The following is a 19959-nucleotide window of genomic DNA, read 5'->3' as shown; positions in this document are numbered from 1 at the left end:
ATATATATATATATATATTGAGCTTTCTATTGGATGCACAAGAATACTAGATAGATGTTACCAACTTAGAAATCAGGATGCAGGCTATCCGGGTAGACTAGAATCCTATATAAAAATACACAAAACAAGAAATCTCCATGGTTAATGGTCAAAATTGACATGATTTTATTTATGCGAAGTAACACATGCACTGGGCATCCAATGCCCATTCTAAGGATGGAAAATTCTGGTTTGATGTTAATGTATTGCTCAAAAGGTGTCAAAAAATAAATTTATATACATATATATGCCTATATGTACCGTATATCTTCAAGAGTAGAAGAAGAATATGCGAATGTGACGTATCATGAGAGTACTAGTACACAGAGATCGATGTTATACACCCTCTCTCAAATATTTTAAACAGCAAGACAGGATGTCTAAAACGATATTATACGTAACAGCCTCTAACAAGGATCGAATTCCCAACAAAAGCCAAGTTAGTTAAGGTGTATCCCTGTCTCTTATACACATCTAGATGTGTATAAGAGACAGGTTTTGAATTTTAAGAATGTGGAAAAGCTTATCTTAGTTTATACCTGTCAGGTTCGATCTATATCCAGATGTGTATAAGAGACAGGATGTTACCAACTTTGATATAATGTGATGTATCTGATTATTGGGTATTATGCAATACTTTGGGTATAACGTGTGTTAAATGGGGAAAATGTAGTGGCATTCACACTTGTGACGTTTCATAATGAAATGGATTACCCAGAATATTCAGACCAATGGCGTTTTTTTTTTTATTATTAAAGTATTTTAATGTATAATGATGATAAACGGCATAATATTCAAAGAATTTATCAAAACTGTTCGAAATTGCAGTTTTATTTATACAGCGCCTTATACACAGTTGCGTAATGGTTATGAGCTCTCATTGGCTAAAGCCAGGGGCCCCGGAGCATCAAGGGGCTCCTAGCAAATTCAAATATTTTCTTTTACAAACAAATAACCAAGGCCCTTTTCCAAGCCAAAGTCTGCCAAGTGATCGAGGGCATTTTGATTTCAATTGACTCGTTTTGTTTGGTATTCATTGTAATATATTTATTAGTTATAGGCCTATCTTAGTTAAAATTAAGTATGCTTTTTGGAGGTAAAATCACGATACATAAACTTAGAATTCGAATGTGTAAAAAGGCATTAAAATACATAAGAGAACGCTAAAAACGCCGGAGCGACGGGTGTTTCGCCCCCAGACCACCATCGGGGCCCTTCGCGGTCCACGACCCCATATTGATGGAACATACATTTTTTCAACCCCCGTTTTTTCTGGTGAACCTCCTTGAATTTCCCGAACGAGTCCTCAAACAAAACTAATACACTGCAGACCCACCCAGACACAAACGGAATATTTTGCTGCAGACCTTTTTCAAACATAACTGCTTTTATAGCATTATGTAGAACCACAAAACACAAAAATCCTCTGGCTTGAGGGTTACCCCACCGGGGCTTCTCCCCCTGACCCCACTCCCACAGAACCCCCTCCCCCTTGGAAGGACCTGGCTGCTGGCCTGGAAGAGGTAAGAACATTTATGATTATGGCACCTCCAGATGGCCGGAAATGGCACTCTCAGGCCTAAATTTTGATTAATATTTCCATTTTTTTTCTCCACTAAAAAAATAGTCAGGGGGTGGGGGCTGAATCCACCAATGACTACTGACGTCAGAAATGTAACCATATTCAATGTAAAAAATGGAGCTACTTTTATTGGTATCGTGAAGTTTATTACAATTGGTTGCTCGGAATAATGTGTAGCAACTTGTTAGCATTAGAGAATCAACCCAATATTCACCTACCATATCTACAACCTTGAATATCTTCAATCTTGTTTACATTAATTCTTCATTATTACGGAATGCATATTTAAGAAAGAACTTATATATTAATGGTACTTTTAATATTTTATCATTTAATTTAAAAATTAATAATGCTCGATATTCCACTGTATATATTATCTATGTTGAATAAAAACAACAATATTATTTTTAATTAATTACTATACTATATAATATATTATATAATAATTCTTCATTATTACGGAATGCATATTTAAAAAGAACTTATATATTAATGGTACTTTTAATATTTTATCATTTATTTTAAAAATTAAAAACTCTCGATTCCACTGTATATTATATCTGTGTTGAATGAAAACAAATCCTCTAAAAATAAAATTCAATATTATTTTAAATTAATTACTATATTATATATTAACAACTAAATATTCGAAACATACATTATTTCCTAGCCAATTAACAAACCTATAAATAATGTAATTTTTAAATATTTTTGGCATATATTCTTAATTTCACAAATTTAGTAACGTATTTTTAAATTTTTACTTATGTAGAAACAGAAACCATAATTTAAGATATATACTTGAAAGACCTGTGTACGAATACACATCTTATAGCGATTTGCTTGCTACGAGTAATTAGTTTTCTACAGCATGAAAGCTGTTACGTAGCAATAATACATTGTTGCCAATTTATTATTGTTAACAATAATACATTAGTATTAATTTGAAATAGACAACAGCACAGGTCAACTTAAAGAGAAGGTTTACCAATTTTATATAATTTTTGATCTGAACATACCCAGTTACAAAATATCCTAGAGATTTGTAATTTTTTTTAATGGGATATTATAGGCCTAACTGATTCATTAATTCTGTTTTGATTATCAAAACTCATAGTAGTAAAACATAACTGAATTGCGAGTAGATTTACGAAATTTACAAGAATACAATATTATTAAAAGATAAAATATTGTTAAAATGCAACTAATGAGAAAACCTAAAACACATAGAAAAAAACAATCAGCATCACGACAAACAGAAAAACATCAAAACGTACAAAGGGTCATAGCACTTCTTGTGTGTGTCCGCACTATCAAAGTTTGTGACAAAAATGTGATATACCCATATTTGGGTGTAATATGACGTCATCATGCCCATATATGTGCACATCACACAAATTGATAGTATGGACAAAGCTTAATACGAATATCATATAATGGACCTCTCCGCTAAGCCCCGCCCCTTGGATATTGTTGCTAAGGTCCAACACGTGTGTTTGTGAGACGCGCGCGTATCCCTAGCGCTGTTCTGATTAGTCAGTTGATAAGTTTGATTGACACTCCGGAAAGGTCTATTGATTTATGATTCGGATGATTCAGACAGCCTATTCAATCGTTATTAAATTCTGTATCATAATGAGGTGTAACAAGTAGTCTAAAGGAAAATATTTAAAAAACATCTCTTATTTGATTTATATTGGGTGCGAAGTGAAATAATAATATATATCATAAAAATGATTTATGATTCGGATGATTCAGATATTCAATCGTCCATTCTGTATCATGATGAGTGTAACAAGTAGTCTAAAAGAAAATGTTTAAAAAAAATATCTCTTATTTGGTTTATATTGAGTGCGAAGTGAAATAATAAGAGATACTTCGCAATGACATAATTATGGAAATATTTAAGATTATATCGGAAAATAGTTCACACATGACCAATTGTACAAAGTATTATGTTCTGTAGATCAATAGATCCGTCTATTTTAACAAGAATTTTGCGATTTAGGAATTAATTTTTCCATCAACAACCTTAATAATTTATCCCAAAAAATAAAAGATTTAATAGATATAAGTAAATATAAACAGAAAAATACGATTGAAAGTGTTACAAATATTGGAAAATTAAATATATAATTAAACCGCGAGTGAAAGTTACGGAGAAGAAACAGTTACAAAAATGTAATAACATAAAAAATTAGAAATTTTGTATATACTGCAGAATGTCATTCCTTATTGAAATGGCAGTAAAGGTAATTTGTATCTATATCTCTCTTTATAGGAAAGGTAGGTGGTGAAGTAATTAAATTACCCATTAATTACGAAAGAGTGCTTTGGTCCCACCCACGTATGTAGTACACCCACGATGCGCTGAAACCTCTTACAAAATAGGCCTACATACTGAAGAATTATCAAAATAGCTTTTGTAGGAAATAGGTGTAGCAAAAAATGCGAGTAGGTAAAATGCAAGTGGGACAAGACAATAGACAATAGACTTTATTTCTCTAAAAACAACAGACCCCTTTCAGGGTAAGAGAGAACATTCAGCTTCTTGGTAACAGAAAAATATTATATATAATTAACGAACCAATAAACACCAAAGCAATGGAACAAACCATTTTATAATAGGGATATTGCTTAAGACACATAATAGCTTACAGTTGAAGTTGTTATGATAACGGTATTAAAATGTAGAAGGCACTGTGATTTTTTTTTCGTGAAAAATAATGATATCCACACGAAATGAATCATAGTTGTTAAAAGTTACTCTCATTTATAAATATTAAAAAAAAAAAACATCCTTCTCTTTTACATATCAAAAAGTGATGTTTTTTTTCCCCGAAATTTTACTACAACTACGAAGTTACATTTTTAAAGTTTTCATTTTTAAAAAAGTGTCGCCCCAATAGAATAGTTAATTTTTGACCTCACAGTTAACCGATTTACTATGTTAATATTATTCGTTTTCAATTAATATTTATGTTGCCGTTATTTTTCATCACATTACAAATAAAACTAACGAAGCCTGGCTGTTCATTGGTGACAGAGTGATGACGATGGCGATTTTACTAATTTTACTATTTTAAAGTTTTTTCTTGCTTATTCAAGTATACTCATCATAACGCATTATAATCAAATTGTACAGTATAAATCATCCTTGATTTATGCGCCGTTTGCGTTCATATTATATGGCATGTATGCACACTTATTGGAACAAACATTTACGCGTTGTGTTTAAGAATGTACTTAAGGAACAATCTCTACACATACGCAAGCTTCCAGAACGAGCCATCAGTACCGTCAGAACGAGTTAACAAATTATATTTTTATCTTATCATTTCGATAAGTAGTTAACACAGCGCATCCTGAACGATACCTAATAAGTATGCTTAGGTGATAAGTATAACTGATATAAATATTGGTTGACAAAAGATAGTGGATAGGCCTATTATAAGAGGCGCAGTCGAACCTCAATTTTGATTGGCTTGGAAACGATATCATCATAAACAACAAACTCGCGGCAGACCTTCACTTTTATTTAATTTATATTAATTAGCGATAAAATGGTTCCTCGTTTTAATTACGTTCAACTGAATGCTAATGTGTACTTAGAGTAAGCAAGTCAATTATTAAATTAAGTTTGTTTGTATGGCGTTTCTCTTATAATAGATTTCGAAAGTTTCGTAGAATTCCCACTGAAGATTGCATTTGAATATTCCTTTTAGACAGGTAGTTTTGAATTTTAAGAATGTGGAAAAGCTTATCTTAGTTTATACCTGTCAGGTTCGATCTATATCCTCATTAATATCTGCGTTGTGATCCAACTACGAGTGAGAAAATACTCCGTGATGTGAATATTAGATATTTTTATTTGCAAGATTCAACAAAAATTGAGTCAATGTTCGGTAGTGCAAAGTATAGTTTATATAGTAGGCCTATGGGTTTTTTTTTCTTGCAGACAGAGAGAATAAATTGTAGCTTTATTTTTCTTGTAATAATATTCTTGTTTAATTATATTATTATTATTATTATTATTATTTATTCAGGCAAATAGTCTATAACAATACAATACAATACAAACTACAGAAACAAAGTAAAAAGGAGTTGCCAGGAAGGAATAAAAATAACAAAAAAGTTACTGTCATTAATAGATGTATTCCTCCACCTCCAATCTACTAAACACTAACTAGAACTAATATCAAAACAATAATAAGAGTAATTACACAATGGGACTATCAAATTTATCAAAATGTATTGTAAAAAAATGTACTATCTATTAAAAGAATGTAAGTTATTAAGCTAAAATATTAGATGAAGATCAAGATTGTATAAATTATTAGAGTAGGATGAAATTCAATACACATTATTGAAAATTTCTTTTAAACAGTTAATTTTCATCATTTGTGCAATATGGCCCAAATGTGCGCGTTAAAGAACGCAGTGCACACTTCGAAAAAGAACATAGGGCTTGCCCAATCCAATCACCTGATAGAAGCCACTGGAAATAAGTCTTCGTACTGTACTTTTGTGGGTTATCTTTGGCGTTTGTCACACCAAAGAAATCCAATCCAGAGAAGTACGAGAGAGACTGTGGTCCCCGGTTCAATTCCTATCGTTGTTCTGATTGTGTTTCAGGTGATAGGCTGAAATGCAAGTTATAACCGTCTTTCGGATGAGACGTTTAAGCCATTGGTCCCGTGTGCATTATGGCCCGTGTGCACGATAAAGTACGCACACTATTCGGAAAAGAGTAGAGGATTGTCTCCCGGTGTACTGCTCAATCACCACCAGAACCCCACTGGAAATAAGTCTTCTTCAGACTTTCGTGAATTATCCTTGGTGTTTACACCGAATAAATCCAATACAATCCAATAATATTTATTTAACACTTTTAATATTTTTTGTTCCTTTGTGGTACCCTGTACGGGCTTGATAAAGCCATGACCTAATTTTTATGTTATATTCTTTTTATTATTTTTCAATAAAGAACGATTGGAGAGAAGAAATATATACAAAGTGTATTGCTTCACTGGTGCTAAACCTCCGAAATATTAAATTTGCTTTGGGCTGGAGCAATAGCTTTCGAGAAGGCATACAGCTGGTCATATAAATTTCAGTGATTTGAATATTCAGGAGCCGGAGTTTTATTTTAACGCGAAGTTATCCTCATTAATATATTTAAGATTAATCCTACTCGTAGCATGGCTCATGCCAATCTTTAAAGAATACTGTCCAGTATGTTGTTTGTAAGCTTTATTCTTTATGTTGCATTAATGCCGATTATCAAAGAGAACAGTACCCTCCAACAACGGCAGAAGTAGTCAATTGATAGTTATAAAGGTGCCTGCTCACGAAGACCTACCGTTTCAAACAATATTTCTAATGTATGCATAGGCCTACATTATCACAGTATTTATGTTTACGATTCGCCAACAAAAAATGATCTCTTTAATGAATATAGGGAGCTAGGCATAAGTTGGAATATTATTATAAATAATGATAATAATATTACTCCGAAAGCGTCAGAGTGTGTACCTTTTAGTTAAAGAGTATCTTGGGACCAACATGTTATAATTGTAGATGGTTCACCGTCATTAAATATGGTGTTAAAATATTATAATTACAAATTTTCTTCTTATTCGTCACTAGGTCTTCATTATCATACAAACAGGTGATACTGTGAAATAGGTTATAGCTCATAATACTGTAACGTAACCACACTACACTGTAAAAACAGCGTGGAGCATTTAAACACATAGCTCAACGCAATGTTGTCCCGTTTTAGTGACACGTTTAAAAAAGCTAAACGTGTCAAGATCCCAAATACATAAAGCTATGTCTAAACACGTTTAGCATTTAAACGTGTCACCAAAAACGGGACAACATTGCGTGGAGCTTTTTGTTTAAATGCTCCACGCTGTTTTCACAGTGTAGAAAATTTTATCTTTTGTAAATAGGCCTAACTGTTAATTTTAATATCGAACAAGAAATATCACTACTGTACAGTCTAGTCAAGTAGACATATATCGTATAGACAAGACATAAAGCTTTCCTGTGGTTCTGGTTGAATGTTTAATCTTTATTTTTGTCCATCCCCAATATTAAACATTACAGCGCCTGGATCTCGGTTGAGATACAATATTTATCTAAAAAATAAAACGTTAGCATTTATCCCTATCCAATGACTTACTTAAGGGTTAACTTAAAAATTTATCTCTTCGGCGATTCTATTGTTTTAATTGCTTAAGATGAGGGCATATTATATTAATCTCTGTTGTTTTGCAGTGTATAAGTAACTGGCACTGTTCCACGCATGTCCTAAAGAAAGTGATTTCAGTTGATACTATCCAAAATTTCAGTTGATTGATGCGTTTGCTGTTATGGCATGTTTTTCACTCTCGCAAGTCTCGCTTTTTCAACAATACATACAATAGTGGCCTTACCACAGTTATCATCTAATGCGTAAACTGTGGTTGAAAATATTCACCATCTAACGAAATATATTTCTTGTTCGTCTACTTACTTATACATATTGAAGCATACCTGAAAATATATTTCTCATCACAACATGTTATTATACAAATATATATGCATATACACAGATATGGTGACTATATATACATAACTGGTAAATTTATGGATTTGCATAATTATTTCTACATCCTATGATTTGATTACATATTTCATTTTACACTGTAATACATTGCTTCTTCTTTGGTTTCAACTTGTAATTTTGAATGAATTTAAGAAATCAAAATGAAATGCTATACTTTGCCAGCATCGCTGCTCAAACAAAAATAAATCGGAATAAAGTCTAAAGTAGAGCGCTTCTCTGGCTACAATGCATAGAGGAAATTAATATTGTCCCTTTAGCTAAAATTCCACGGATGTATTTAGGAACGATTTTGGCAGGCAAATATAAGCATATAATATAAATTCAGGTGTAGCCGTATGTGCTCTGATAGGTCCATAATGAAAAACAGATATATAATAAATTTAGTAGGCCTATATATATATATATATATATATATATATATATATACATTTGCATAATAGGGATAATGGTTATTTTACGTACTGCTTTATATCTTGCTTATGTAAATTCATGTGCATGCAGCATACAGAGTACGCATAGATATTATAAACCTATATATTTATTTGAATATATATATATAAAATATTAGTCATTATATATAGGCCTATAATATATATATATATATATAGGCCTACTGTAAAACCTCGAATTAAAGCCCAATGGGCTTAATCTCGAGATGAAGCCCATCTCGAATTGAAGCCCCCCTTTTTAGTTTGAAAAATTAACCTCGAAAAGAAGCCCATGGTCTTCTTTTCAAAATAGCGTAGTCTTCTTTTCGAAATAGCACCGTACATACACTGTACATGAAAAAAAAATTAATAAATTAAAAACAAACTTGGTTTATACAGTAGTTTAGGTGATTTAATACCAGTTAAATACACTCCATGATACAGATTAATGTTACAGTGACCTTATTTATTGTTTTATAGTACAAATTCACAATGTACAGCATTGGTTTTGAAATGAAGCGTCCTCTTTACTTTCCAAAAGTAGCCCCGAAAAGAAGCCCATCCAAAGTTCGTAAAAAAGGAAGCCCAGGGATTCAATTCGAGGTTTTACGGTATATAAAATGGTTGTGTTGAAGTCTCCATTGCACCGGTAGCAGACGTTATTTTATGAACATTACACGTCTAGCGATGAGTAAATAGCATGGATCAAGCAAGCAATTAACTCGTTTCATTTGTCTGTAGACCGTAAGAGAAAGTTTCAATTTTCTAGCCACGTGTCTTGGGGGTTGTTTGCAATAACGCATTTTAGCAATGCAGGCTTTATTAGTATTCTCAGAAAAATGGGCCTAAAGGCAAATGAACCCATACGTTTGATATACATAATTAACACTTAGTTCAGTACATTTTTATTGTATAGGCTAATTGTAATTGCCATCAATTTACATGACATTTTAAGATTTAGCATAAGGTGCTTAAATATATAAAATCAGTGGTTCAATTCGGAAGTTAAATTAGAATTATTCTTCATACTATTTGAAATTAATAAACTGTTAATTTAAGTTTCCGCTGCTTTTTTTTTTTGTAACTCAATAAGCGTTTCAAACTCTTTAATAACTCAATAAGCGTTTCAAACTCTTTAAGAACAATGCAGTTTGCGTTCAAACATTCTTCGACGACGCGCATACTACATCGGAGATCGTTATGCATTCGCCAGCAGAGCACGTTACTGTAGTCAACAACCATATTCGAGCAATGCAATGAATGTTCAGCAGATGCCCTTATGTTTACGACGAATACGATACTCGAAAGGGTTCCTCTGGAGACTTGGCATCGAGTAATAAAAACTAGTGTGCATGACACGGCAGCGGACGTGACAGAAAAAGAAACAAAAAAGATGTTCAGGAAAAATGAACTTGGTGTAAAACTTGACTTCTCCATTGGATAAGCTGTAGGAGGGACCGCTTCCTACTTACCTAAAAATCATCCTAGTAAACCACCAATTGTTAAGTTCAAGACATGGAGAAATTTAATGTGGAGACCCCTATAATTCGAGACCACTTTTTTTTTTAAAGCAAATAACAATCTTCAATCTAATTACAGTTCTAATGCAATGTAGTACTGTATTGGGATTTAGTTATATAATGATTGTATATCGATATCTTAAGATTTTATACTGAACTGATATATCTTAACTTAGATGGAACAGCAGGTTTGACAGTTGAATGTCTGAGTCTTCCACCATGTAATGTGAACCAGCCCTGCCTACAAATCATAATACTCACCATCCTAAACAATTCAAACATTTTAACATTTCATATCGGGAAGCACTGGAGGAGTCTATGCTTTTACTGCGTAGCGTAAAAGGAATAATTTTAGTTTGCGCATTCAAGTAGGCCTACCCTCAATTAAATTTTCCAAGTGTTAATTAAACAACTGCCTATACAGAGGCCTGGGGTGGTACGGCAAGCCTGCACATGACTGAAGCTGCACTTCTTAAAACTGCAGTGGTGGCCCTTACCTATCATTCGGCTCTATTTCTAACCTTCCTGCCGTTTTATTGGACTATAGTAAAGAGCATGGTTTTCGGACCTGACCTTTTGCAATGTTTGTATTAAAATGAATCAAAGTAATATACATATATATACATATAAATATACATATATATATATTATAAGGTTGTATAAATATTATAGACATGGTTGAAATATAACCATCAAGTAGAATACAATAGGCTTAGTCATAATCGAAAAATAGCTCATCTGTGTTGGTGTTCGAATGTAATAAAAAGCTTAAACTTTTTATCACAACACAACAACATTTTCCTACCGTGAAATTTTAAACGTAGGTTTAGTCATATTCGAACATTTTGGCTTATCTTAAAACTTGTTATATTTGGCTCGCGCTTAGCTGAACCATCATTATAGCCCTCCAATCCAGTATACATTGACAAATTAAAGAAGCATTGCCCCTTCTGTAGCTCCCAGTGGACGAGCAGTCAAACCACTTAACGTCCCAATCGGGATCAATTTTAGCATTCCATACATGTGTAACTTGTTATACTTTGCCTGTTGATAACAATAATGGCCCGTTAAGCTGCTGCCATCTGTACACATGCCTCAACTGCCACGTGCTAGCGATTTTAGAACGTTATGTTACCCGTGATGAAATATCGAACATTATGTATTAAACTAGAAAATAACTCACAAACGGAAATAATGCTGGCGTATCCATAACTCTGTCAAAACCACTAATTTTCGAGTTTGGGGTAGGCCTATCACTAGAGTAATATTTGTTAGATAAAAATTGATGTGTGCCATTGTAACAAATGTGACTCCAAATAAACACTAAACTAAACTAGGACATTTGGTGTAACGTCCCTACCCCATGATGCATATTTTGATTAGGATTAGGGTTGGGGCATGTGGGTCATTAGGACCTTATGGAGTAATGTCCCTACCCCAGGATCCATAGTTCTTTTAGGTGGGGTATTCGGGTCATTAGACCTTAGAGAAGTGAAGTTATGATGCAACTACCATTGTATTATTTGGTGTTTAATTGTGTTCTGTTTAGTTGAATTGAATTGATTATGAATTTACTTACTGTATGTGTAAATTGATACTAGTGCCGTACCCACATTGACAAATGGTGTAAAAAGTGCTGCATTCAATCCTATCAGAATTTAATTACTAAGCCCTATTGACCCACATTCCTCATCTTTTCCATTTACAATGTATACAAGCATTTAACCTAACTAAAAATGGAACTTTCAGTTGAATCACGATGGCTTATATCACATTTTTTTCTGAGTTTGTTTCCTACTATCTTAAGTTTTTTTTTATCCTCTTGACGTCAAAATAGAGAAAGTACTAATTCTTATATTAAGAATTTGACTTCATGAGATCTATAGACACGCCCTCAACTGTGCGTTAAACAACTGGGGGTTGATCTTGAGAACTATACTTGTAAGATTAACATGTTGAAGCATATGGGAAAACCCCAGAAACAACATGGAAGATAAAGCAATGATTAATAATTATTAATAAAACGTAACAGAAGGGGAATTTGACCAATAATGAAAACGGATTTACCTCCGTCGGACTCAAAACTGTGTATGGCTTCCCCAGAAAACGTCAAGAAAACTAGGCCACAGTAGAAATTATTCAACGACTATAGTATTCCGTGTTTGACGTCACAAAGCTATTCGGATGTAATATCACTAATTTTTTACATTAACGAGATGGCCTGAGATAGTATATAGTTACTTAGGTACACACTTGATTGTGCGTTAAGCCGGGCACTGACACTGCGCACGACGGTCCTCGGTTGATGTGATTCTATGGAGGCGGTTTGGAGCAGCGGGAAAGGTTTGGTTTTCCACTCGAGGGGTGCTCGAGGTCGGGGTTACAATCTGTGCATGTGCATTTCACTTGTGTCCTTGAGCAAGGCACTTTATCAGCATTGCTTCTCTCAAACCCAGGAGTATAAATGGGTACCTGGTGGGGTTGCCTGCTCCTGCGCTGATTACCAGCAGCAACACTTAAGACATGTGGATCCAATGACCAGGGAAACGAACTGAGCTTCATAACCTCAATGAAGAGGCGCATTATAAATGTCTTTACCAGTACAGTATCAGTAAACGCAACGCCACGACGGGCGTGCAACTGATCGTTTTTAATGAAGATGAGTTGAGATTGCCAAGACAATCAGCAGACGGCGTTGCGATCAATGTTAATGACCAAAATACGGGTACTCGTTTTTTTTTTCTTTTTTTTTTATATTGAACTTTCTGGTAGATATAGTACGAATAGAGTAACGACTTAGAAATGAGGGTGCATGATATGGTATGGGTTAGAATCCTATATGAATAGGTATACGAATAAAAAGAAAAAGAAATCTCCATGGTTTAGAGTCAAAATTGACAAGATTGGTTTATACTAGTTAATACCTGCAGTAGGCCTATATCACTGTTCACTGTATGGATTCAGGGGAAAATCTGGTTTGATAGTTAAGTTTATTGCTCAAAAGGCTTCAAAATATAAAGTTGAATTATTTTTCCTTGTTTTGAGATTGCTGAATTTTTGCGATAATAACAATAAATTAGGTGTCCCCTTAATAAGGATTAATGTATTGATTTGACCATTTGGCACACTCAGAAAGTGTCCCCGTCCCATTGGGGTGTCCCCTCAATAGGGGTCTCCCAAAGGAAGGAGTTCTATTGTAACCTAATCTAAACCAAGCTTCAGCTATCTTAATTTGTCACATCGACGATTCTAATTGTATACACCTCATTTCCACGTCATTAATTAACACTGACAATATTATTAGGTAGTAGCGTGTTGATAAATCGTAATATGATTTATGATGAATACTAATTGATAGTTGATGATGACAGTTCCGATAAGTCTAGGCCTATCTTATATAAGAGATACCAAAAAATAATGTGTTTGATAATTAATTATATATATGCCTAGAACTAATATACAGATAATAATTCAGTGTTACATTATAAATACACACACGCATACATAGGCCTCTATACCGTATATAAACAAAAGTCTTATTTATACTGTCGTTCAGTTCTATGAAGCAAAGTACGAAAGCAGATACTCCATCTCTTCCCCGCTTTGTTAATTGCATTAACAATTCATTAGTAGCCTGCATGCTTTGTTGCATGCCTGCGAGTATTTCTACTAGGCCTAAGCCCTCGGCGCGCGCCTCGTCACCTGCTGCTGGTGCACATGGCGCCAAACTCCTAGAAACTGTACCGTCACCGGTACTAGGCCTAGGCCCTAATTCGTCCTTATCAGCTTGATGATCCATAATAATCCTATACCTGCCTCTTATACACATCTAGATGTGTATAAGAGACAGCTATAGGGGGTTGTTCACCACTCTTCCCACACAGCTTGTCCGTTTTACCTTCTCAGTATATGCGCTAACCGCTTTACGAATCATATAATTACTATATATAAATAATTATGTTATTATTATTATAATCATTATTAATATTATTATAATAACAATTTATTATTATTATTATTATTATTATTATTATTATTATTATTATTATTACTGTGTACATTATAGTAGATTAATATTAGTTCAATGTGATTTCAATGTGTTATTTTTATAATTAATATTTCATCTGATTTTTATATATTGTCTATCGTCGGATCTATATTAACCCATGGCCAGCAATGGTACAGTGATTAATTTCACTGCTTTTTAAGTTTGTATCACATAGAACACTAAAAATAATGTCAAATGCTGTAGTATAGTATGTAGTTAAAGCTTGGGTTGAATAAGGCTACTGTCGTGCAAATTGTGTTAGTATTAATGGTTATCAGTTAAACGATGCTAGCCGTTCTGTGCTATAAACGGTTATCAATTAATAGACGCACGCCGTTTAATGCACATTTTCAGATGTCCTATATTTTTTTATGCCTTTGGAGTGCGATTAGACTTGACGTATTTAATGTATTGTAAAATTTATCTTCCGAACTTAGCTGGCTTTTCTTGTGAGTACAATTTTGTACAGCTTATTGATATACGCTCGCAGGAGAAACTTTTTCGTCTGACTAAGTCCAATATCACCAAGCCAGTAATAATAATAATAATAATAATAATAATAATAATAATAATAATAATAATAATAATAATAATTATTATTATTATTATTATTATTATTAATATTATTATTATTATTATTATTATTATTATTATTTATATTATTATTATTATTATTATTATTATTATTATTATTATTTATTATTATTATTAGGTTTAGGTTACGCAAAAAAAAAGGATTGGATAGATCAAATCTATTGGTCTTGACCCTTCTCAGTACAAAGGCCACAGTTTTCGGATTGGCGCTGCCACGCCTGCCGCCATCTCTCGGTCTGTCTAAAAACACAATTCAACAGTTCGTTTAGTGGTCTTCCTCGGCCGTTAAAAGTTACATTCGGATCCAATCATTCATTGGTCTGCCTGTTTTTGAAGGCTTAATTTATCAATTAATTATTTATTTATTTATTTATTTATTTATTCATTCATTCATTCATTCATTCATTCATTCATTCATTCATTTATTTATTTATTTATTTATTTATTTATTTATTTATTTATTTTTATTTTTTTTCTTTTTCTATTTGTTTATTTATTAACTTTATTCATTTATTTATATTTATTTAACTTATAATAAATTAAAAAAATATATTCTGATTAATATAGGCTCATTATATAAGATATAATATAATTAAATTTGTTATAATTCATGGTCCTACCTTTTTTCGGCGCCTTGAGACGATTTTATTGTGGAAGGCGCACTACAAATATCCCACCATTACCATTACCATTACCATTGCCATTTATAAAATTTCGATTCTGGTACCGTTTGAGCAGGCACTCGCGGTACCATCGTTTTTTAGGTGGTGGGTTAGTGGAGCGCGTAACTCCTGACTCTCCCCACCACCCCCCCCCCCTTCTTGTTTCTTTTTTGTCTGGGTGGTGACCTTTCTTTGTAGTCGGGTCCTTGGCGCGTGCACCCATGTTGTTAGTAATTAATTAGTGTTTAGGTATATTGATTTGAAGCTTCATTTGTTAAATTAACGTTTTACAACTTTTCATGTACGATTTATATTGTGATCGATTTATATTTTAATTTTTTTGTTTTTAACATGTTGTACGGTCAAGGCCAAATGAGTTTCCCCATTGTGGGATAATAAAGTTTTATTGAATTGAATTGAATTGAATTGAAGTATGTATTGATCATGTGTCAGGTGTATGTCGAATGTAACAGTCTGAACTTATATATTTATATATACCCTCTATATTTATCTTATACATTTATATATACTCTTTATATTTATTCTTTAGGGGCAGCCTTATGTTCCCATTCTATAAAATGTTTAGCTAATATAACATCAATGGGTGGCTGCCCCATTACACATTTTGAGTTAACTATATATTAAATTGTATTTCGTCATTGAATAAAATGACAATTTCCATCCAGTCCGGTGTTTGCTTTCTTTGTTTCGTCTTGTACTCGCCTCCTGCGACATAAACCTACATTGTGTGTACGTTTGTTTTTGTTGATTGACCTTGCTAGTTACGAGCATGCGCAGTTCAAACTACGAATTACTTATTGGTAACTTGTGCTAGTCACTGTGGGTGCGCTGAACTGCGGAGATCCTTATTCATAACCTTTGTGCCCGGTTCTATTCCATTGCTACTCTTCTTCCATTTCAGCTGGATGGTTGAAGTGCAAGTTTTAGTAGCACACCGTCTTTCAAATAATACGTTTTGTCGTTGATCCCGTAGCGATATGGCTCATGAACGTTAGAAAGAGAGCAAAAAAAATTATAAGTATTTTGTACATAGTAGACTCTAAAATCGATTAAATAAACCTTTGAAACCCCTAAATTGTCAAAATTTTCGGGGGCTTCTCCCCCTAGACCACTTTTGAGGCATTTGAAGAAAATTCTGGCGCCACCTCTGTCACTCAATAAGTTAAGTTCACAATCTGTCCGCCTGTATAATATATATAAAAAGTTTTTGAAGAACGGTTGGGCATATAAATATTAATGTTTACAGTCTTAAATAGATAGGTATATGCCATACAGTAGAAGAGCATCGTCACAGCGGCTCTATCGAGATCAGGCTAGGCTATGATAATATGATAGGCTATGAAAATAATAATAGCAGCAACATCATTGATAACAGCAGCCACGGTCTAAGATGACAGATAACTCATCGCCAAAATGTAAACACGAAGCACTAACTACAAATCCATCGGTTAGAGCATGCGCAAATTAGCTTTTTCCTTGCGTTGCGGCGCTTGCGTTGCGAAAAGTTTAATTGATTCCACTTTACGCAATCAACGCAAAGACGATCCACAAACAAGGCAAAAGTTGAGATTTAGCGTCGATGATGCGTTGCGTTGCCATGTTTGCGTCGTCGGTTCCCACTTGGAAGTCGCAAAACCCTCGCGTTGCGTCAATTTGCGTCGATACGTTGTGTTTGCGTCGTTGCGTTGCGTCCTAGTGGGAACCGAACTAAAAAGTCGGGCACTCACTACGAATCCAACTCGTCTGCTGATTGTCGGTAGCAGTCTGCTGCGCACGCGTCGTGGCGCTGTGTGCTACATAGATAGAATCGCGTCGGCCGACGACCGTCGGGCAAAGTGAGTACCCCCCGTCTTTAGTATACAAATTGTGTAGAAACGCTCGATCGATGATTACGCCAACTACTGACTATTACCAGGCTTATAGGCCTATAAAATGAAAAACCGCAAGCCCAATATTGCTTATAGGCCTTAGGCTAGGCCTACTCTGTTAGGGTTGTTGTACACTTAGTGCACATTACGGTTTATTCACACAACAATCTATCTTTTGATCTATGCATTAGTCTTCTCTTTAAACATATCTTTACATTCCTGTATGCTCTTATACAAACAATGAAAATGCTTGATGGATTATCACTAACTTTTCATCGAAATTTGACATCATCGAGCGAGAAAATGAAGTGTAATGATCGTCAAAGAGAAGAGAAGAAAAAGAGAAGATAAGTTTAGTGAATTAAGCGCCGACAATTCGGGAAGGTTGAAACTGGTTCAACGTTGCAGATGGCGTCGGCGACGAATCGGGGAGTCTTCCCGATTGCGTTGGGGACAGTACGTAGTGTAGTGATTGCTGTAGCAATGTTATGGAAACCAAGCTTAACACGATATCAATGTAATGCCGGTTACTGTCACCTTACTTAACTAAATATATAGTGTTATTCGACAAAGGTCTAATACTGACTGTGTTTGATCTGACTCTACCATCACCCTGATTTCAGATATGGTCTAATGCGTTGCGTCGAATCCTCGCTTATTTAGGATATTAATCGATCATTAGCGTAACATGATACTAATTTGAACGGCATTACGACGGCAAAATATTACAGAGTGGGACGATTGAGTTGACATGTGCTCTATGACTCCTGTCTATAGCTCCACACTATGTGTGAACATTTCAGTCAGTTGTATGAAAGTCTCTGGGGGTTAAATCTGCACTTATATCCTATAGGTCTTCGTGGTCTAATGAATATGACACTCATCCTGATAGCGAGAGGTTGCAGGTTAGAATACCACCAGAAACACTTTTTTTTCATACAACTGATTAAAAGGAACTTTTTTTCTTTGAAGGGCTATGCCGTAGGGTAATAACAATAATGATGACGGTAGTGACAATGATAATAATGGTAATAATCAATTGCCTATCTGATAATTTATGTAGGAAAAGATCTTTAATTCGTAAAATATTTTATATCGGTGTCTTAAGGATTGAATTATTTCTTTTGGTAATTTGCCATTATTATTATTATTATTATTATTATTATTATTATTATTATTATTATTATTATTATTATTATTATTATTATCATCATCATCATCATCATCATCATCAACATTATCATCATCATCATCATCATCATTATCATTATTATTATTATTATTATTATTACTACTTAGGAAGTGTCGTGTCATAAGTTATTTTAGAAACCCTAGTTGTATTGATCTAATGAGATTGATAGGTTATGCACTTTAAATTTTATGAATGTGAGGTCTGGGCCTATGGTATACGATTCTCTAGCTTGGCAAATCAATTGTGTAGGGTGATTTTATAAAGCGTATGATTACCGTATGGACTGAGCATAAACGGATGTCACTCAATTAGCTGGTAATTTAATATGAATAACATAATACAGGTCTCCCTCCCATTAAAGACCACTTTGGGGGCCTATTTTTGATGGTCTTTAATTGATGTATGGTCTTTATTTAGAGGAGTCCTTAATTAGAGGGTGACTTGTACACACACACATACAACAATTTAACATGAAATTGCTAATAGCAAAAATGCTAGAAACGAAACTTGAAGCCCCATTTCCTGCAAAATTTCATTTTTTTAAAAGAAAAATCCGATTTGTATATATATTAATAATATAATACGAAATTGCTAATTAAACCTTTAACATTCCTAAACATGAAAAAATGCAAAATAAGACTCTAATTTGATTTTTTTTTTGTTCCACACAAAAAATAAACGCTGTTGAATTTTGTTTATGTTTGATTTTGCGATAAGTCTAATATATTGGTGAAAAAATATAATAAGCGTCGGAATCATTAGATTAGCAACACTTCTGGGATAGGCCTAACCTAATCTGGATTTAGGTTCTGTTATCAGACATAAAAACGGCCGACATGATATTTTTTCGTTGCGAGGTACAATACTAGTTTGCTCACAGACATGTGTAGGAAAGGTATTGTTCAAAGGGGAAGGGAAGGTACAGAACGACAGCTAGAAGAAGACCTTAGCTTAATTCGTAATACTTTATATCAATGTCTTAAGAATTAAATTATTTCTTTTGGTAATATGTCATTATGAAATTTTTTATTCGTTAGCAATTGTCAGAATAAACAAAAATAACAAGTGGTTGAGGTATTAGAGTTTTTATTAATTTTTACGTCCAGTAGCAACTTATCATTATATCATTTTAAGTATTTCTTCGTTTTTTTTTTAATTATGAGAAATTATGATTAGTAAATGTAGTGGTTGTTGTTAGTGGTATGTTTTGTTATCATTGTTATAAAAGATTACTTGTGTTGAGCTCTTATCGAATTTTTTACCTGTACATTTGTTTTTCTGATTATGAAATCGCGTATATAACTGAAAATATCGATTCATATAAGATGAATTCATATACCCAGATTCATTTTCACTCAAAAAAAAATATATATAAGCCTATATATATAT

The 19959-nt window shown here is 33.5% G+C and overlaps 1 protein-coding gene across 1 annotated transcript in view; it reads left to right on the top strand.

Moving 5' to 3' along the window:
• Window positions 1-19959, top strand: part of LOC117116865 (acid-sensing ion channel 2-like) — a 68158-nt gene that overhangs the window by 26328 nt on the left and 21871 nt on the right. The window lies entirely within an intron of this gene.

This window comes from Anneissia japonica, unplaced genomic scaffold, assembly GCF_011630105.1.
Source record: "Anneissia japonica isolate Jap-2015-1 unplaced genomic scaffold, ASM1163010v1 scaffold1302_len1884557_cov193, whole genome shotgun sequence".
NCBI lineage: Eukaryota > Metazoa > Echinodermata > Crinoidea > Comatulida > Comatulidae > Anneissia > Anneissia japonica.
The sequence above is the reverse complement of the archived record's forward strand: the minus strand, read 5'-3'. Positions and strand labels throughout refer to the sequence as shown.